This window comes from Neophocaena asiaeorientalis, unplaced genomic scaffold, assembly GCF_003031525.2.
Source record: "Neophocaena asiaeorientalis asiaeorientalis breed wild unplaced genomic scaffold, Neophocaena_asiaeorientalis_V1.1 scaffold158, whole genome shotgun sequence".
NCBI lineage: Eukaryota > Metazoa > Chordata > Mammalia > Artiodactyla > Phocoenidae > Neophocaena > Neophocaena asiaeorientalis.
This window is the reverse complement of record NW_020174917.1, coordinates 676,743-682,313: the sequence shown is the minus strand read 5'-3', so window position 1 is coordinate 682,313 and position 5,571 is coordinate 676,743.

Genomic DNA, 5,571 nt, shown 5'->3' with positions numbered 1-5,571 from the left:
TATATATATATATATATATATATATATATATATATATATACACAAAGTGTGAGACAAATAGTATGTTTATACGAATATCTTAAGTGGTGTGCAGTAGTTCTGATACCCCCTGTACATATTAACAGAAACCAACGCATTGTAGAATACTCGCGCTTAAAAAACTGTTAAATACAGTTAATGCAATATTAATCGCCCTTTGGTGATATAAAATGCAATATTTTCAGGCAGCTATCGAGCTTTTCTAGAAGAAGAGCTGATGAAAAGAGTCACAGCTGAATAGTGGAGAGAGAAAGCCCGGTATTTATTGCTTTTGTTTGGCTTTTGGCTACAGAGACAGGAACCTTCTAATGGGGTAAGGACATTTATTTTATCTGCAATCTATTGCTGCTAGAGCAGGGGCGGCAGATGGGGCTGGTGCGATAGTCACAGTGTAATTTAGAGCGAATCCTAATAACTAATAATGATTTATGTTAATTTTGATCACTTATGCGACTTTACCAAAGCGTTGTGATGAAAGAAAGGGAAAGCAAGAGAACCAGAACGTGACAAGGAGCTCTGAGGCTGAGATTGGAGCTCAGCTATCCTGTTTAAAATGTGTTTTATGAGTTAGCAATGGAAAAACAGGCATTTAAAAAAGCAGGTAGGATCCATTTGACTCTGGGCAGAGGTATCTCCCGGGGGCTTTCATTTCTTCTGAAAAGAAACCTAAATGAGAGGAACCGTGACGCCTTTGAGCGGGAGTCTCTTATCGCAGTTTTAAAGAAAAAGATATGGTTTCAATTGTTTCATTTGCTTATATTCAACTAAGAGGTCTTGTGTGTGTATGTATGTGCATGCTTGTGTGTGTGTGCGTGTGTGTGTGTGTGTGTGTGTAGGGGAATCAAGTGTGTGAGAGGCGTTAGTGCGCGCCGGGGTCTTCCTTCCAAAGTGTAATCTGAGCCCGAGGTTTGAAATCAGCCTTAGCGCCTATGAGCAGGCTCTCGCGCACTGTCGCCACGCCTTATGCAAAAGTTTTATTACTGCGTGCTTAAGCAAGTTGCCTTTCTCTCTTCCCATCTGATATTTGTTTGTCTAGAATCAACTTTTGGGAAGCTTTGCCTTCTCTGCCTCCCGTCTTTCCCCTCCCTCAAGGGATCCCAGGACTTTTAAACTTAAAAGTGCTTCCCCTCTCCCCATCCTCCTGGTTAAGTGGCACGGGTTCAGAACCCCAGGGGCTGCCAACAGGACGCAGTTCTGCACGGGAACAGGCGATTTTCGGCTGCAACGCGGTGCATTGCAGAGGGTCGGAGCGATTTTGAAAGGGAGGGTGCGCCTTGCTCGTGGCAATTTACTTTTTCGGTTACCTTTTGCGCGTTTCAACGCCTCAAGGCTATAGTTTGAAAGTAAGACAGCATCAAAGCAGCTCCTTATTAGCTCTGTATTTGAGAAATCCGAAGATGAAACTACCTAAAAGGTTTAATAGGGCGGAACAGCATTTATTTGCCAAGCAAACAGTCAGAGTACAGTTCAAAAGGGGTACAGTGGTTTATCAGCAGGAGGCTGGAAGGAGAAAAACGTTGGGTAAAGGGAATTTCAAGCTTCAGTTACGACGTTGAAGTGAATTAAATAAGCTTCAAGTGGGATGTCTCCTTTGATTTTGAGTATCATCTCCCTCGCCAAAAATTTATACATACGTACATGTGTATATATATTTCTGCATATATGTACATCCCAGAGGCTTACTCCCCCTTTCAGAGTTTGCCAAGACTTTGTTTGTAACTTTTAGGTTTTGTAGAGCAATAATAGTTATCTTTCTAGGGATTTGATCACAAATGTATTTAAAATATAATCTTTTAAAATACAAAGTTTCATTATTTTTTCCCTTCTTATTTTAAGGCTACAGATGTAAAAATGCACTTAATTTCTTCTACTAGGGAAAAACATCAAGCTACACGATTAAGAGCTGTTGCTTTCCTAAATATTATGCTGTATATTGTTTTCACTTTTGAATCATCTCTATCAGTAAGTGTACTGTTATTGTACTGTTAATATTCCTGGTATAAAGAGGACTTTAAACAAAATAAATCTTTAAACAAAATAAATCCAGGCAGCTAACGTTGCCTGTTTACTGGTAATGCTCAGGAGCTTGTGTGTGTTTGCGAGCTTGAAGCTGCGCCTCCACGTGCATATCCACATACAAACAGATTTTTACTGTGTTGTACTAAGTACAGTTTTTACTGTTGTTGTTGTTGAGTGTAGTGGAGTCTTATTTCTAAACTTTATTCTGGTTCTGTCCCAGTGTTTCAGGGCCAGAAGCAACTCCCTTAAAATTGAAATCTGGTGCATTATTGAAACTCTCTATCAAACAGCTCTGGGGTGCAGCCTTTCTGAACACGCTGGCTCTAGATGAGGTCTGACTGTCTGACTGCACATAAGCCCCTAATATGTTAATGGCCGTAGGGGATGCCTAAGGTACTATCTCAAGCTGCTTCGCACACCATATGTCAGGCCGTTAGCCACATGGATCTATTAATCAAAAAGAGCTGGAGAGGGAGAAGAGGGTCTTTGAAAGGGTGCGAGAGCAATGGGGGAGGGGGAGAGGGAAAGAGAAAGCATTTAAAACCCCCATCATTTTTGTTTCTTTTATTAAAAAATGAACAAAAATAACTAAAGAAGGCTCAATCAGTGAAGATTTCCTTTCTGTCAAGTTAAAGATGGTTTATAAATCCCTACCAAAAGAACTTGAATAGCATCTGATTCTTTTAAAATAGAAGGCAATTTTACCTGGAGGGTCCTGTTTAGGGTTCCTTTATTGCAAAACTTTTATAAGCAAGACTCTTGATACAAGAAGTTGTTTTTGTTACGTGGGTTGTTTTGTAGATGAGCTTTATTAAAAGTAGTAGGGGAGGTGGAATGAGGCAAATGTGTGTTTAGGGGATGGAAGGGGGGCCATGGAGGGAGATGTCTGGAGGATTTGTAATGAATATATAATTCATCAATATGTATCTGCACTAACAGTAGAGTTTTCACCACCTTTAGTTCTTCTGATAGTAAATGTAAACTGTTTATGTTTTTATCCCTTCTTTTAAGCTGGCTTTATGATAAATGAAACTGCAGAGTCTACAGGGTACAGAAAGTATTTAATTCTTTTAGGAGGAGAGGAAATGGGAAAACACTTTAAAACTCCCATTCTTTCTCACTTCTGCTTTATTTAGAATGATCTCTTCCCCCTTGAATGTTGAAAAATAATTTTGGTTAGATAAATACTTTAGAAAGTTTTCACAGCCTTAGAATTGACTATGTACTCAACATGGAGATGGCATACATGAATAAGTCCATTAAGTCTATAAGAAAAATTTAGATTTTTTTTCTTGAAGTAGTGAATATGTTTGTCATGTGCCACAAACTTAGCATTTTTAGGGAAATCAAATGAAAGTATTGATTTTAAAGTGTCAGAACTCTCAGAAACAGAGCAGTGAAAGGAAAACATGTAGGCACTTAAGATTTAAAAGTTCTGTTCTTTTCATGTGTTACCTAGGGATAGAGAAAATATAAAATCAAATGTTCATTCAGGTATTATTATTTTCTAAATTGATGAACCATATGAAGACTCAATTTCTGGATTATAAATTTTAAATTTACAACCTGTAATTAATGATACAATTTAGGAAAGAATACCCTTGAATATGATTTTTAATGTTATAGTAGGCTTATACTAAAGTGTTTATAGGATAATGGAATGACTGAAAAATTTATTCATTTTAGGTTTTTAAATATATATATATATATGCAAGTGATTGACTATTTATATATATTTGAGAACATAGATTATTCATCCATCCCACAAATCCCCTGTCATTAACATAGGTTCATAGTACTCTATTATATTGGGCTTGGAGAAAAGAGGGGCAGCAAAATGTTCTTATTTATGATTTAAAGATCCCTAAAGAAGATACTTGTGAGATTGTGCTCAATAACAAACAAGAATCATATAAATGACATGTGTTACATTATTTATAGGATGTAAGTGGAGTACTTTGTACTGTATGTTAGATTGGATGTGTTAAATATTTTTTATTTTCACAAATGCACCTATTTGTGTTTATATAGAAGTAAGCTCTTAGTTACAAGAAAAGGTTAACATTGGTAGGTGCCTTTAATTAAAAATACCAGTACATTAAGTTGTTTGGTTTGCCTGGAAAATCATCTGTAACTCTTTCAGTAAAAGGAAACAAACAAAACATTTAAAACATAATTGTAGAGAATTATATTGTAGAGAACTGCAGTCAACCTGTAAATGTGAGGGGTTCTAAAGCACTGTATTTCATCCAGGAGATGATGAATACATAAAGACACATCATCCTGAGTCTCAAGAGTAGCTGCATACAGAGAAACACTTATTATCTTTAAATTTTGGTGCATGCCACACGAGCCTTCATTTCTTTCCCTGTAGTTAAAACATAGCCCATATATCTGTCGCATTGGGTTTCCAAAGACTCGTAACTTAATTCCTTCAGGCTATTCATCAGCACAGTAATTAAACTAGCAAATGGATGTAAATAAAGTGAAATTGGTTTCATGACAGATGAGGCGAAGAGGCCTCTGACATGAAACAAGGCAGGACAATAATGATTTCGGCAGCATTGGACTATGGAAGGAACCCCAGCTGGATTTATTAGGTGCTGCAAGTGATTTGCTGGAAGCGGGCAAGACATGAGCACTCTTTAATCTGACAGGAATTTTGCATCCTAAAGAGCATATTGAAATATAAATCCAGAAACAAGTTCAGGCAAACTGTAAACAGATGTATTATTGGACTGAAGGTACTATTCAATGTTAAAAAAGGAAGAAGAATAGAGAACAACAACCTGACCCCCGCCCCATAGAAGAGCTTAAATTGCATAACTTATTACCTAATCCTAGGAAGTGACAAAATAATTATGAAACATTCTTTTCTGCTTATGAATTCTGTTGCTACTTCAGGGCTAGCAATTTTGTTTCCAGGTTTATTTACTTGGGAAAACAACTAATACTATGGATGATTTAAAAACCAGCATGATAGAAACATCTGTAGAAATTATGGATACGTGCATATCTGGGAGGGGAATGTGACAAACTGGGAGAAAAGCCCAGATGGGCAACTTATTTTACAGAGTGCAATTATTACTGCATTTAAATAAAATCTGGGATAAAGATCTGGTACCAGCTTATTGCCTCTAGCGGTCTGTGCCTGGATACCCAGAAAGTGCATTTCTAGCTACAGAGAGAATTGTCTTAAGCCCTTGATCAGACTAAGCTTTAAAATCAAATATAGATTTGTCCTGGCAAAATTTGCAGTTCCATAGATTAGGGGGAGCCAACCTATAGCCGAAAATTGAGAAACAAGAGAAGGAGAAGGTGCAAGGAATGAGTTCTTGGCTGGCTCAACAAGACTTAAATGGAAATTGAGTCACCAATTCCATTACAATAAGGCAGTCACACATAGAATAAATAAAAGGCAGATTTTCACACTAGGAGCAGATTAGCCCCTTTCACCACGAAAAGAGGAGAAATGAACTGCTTTACGCTTAAATGTGATCTCAGTTATTTAAG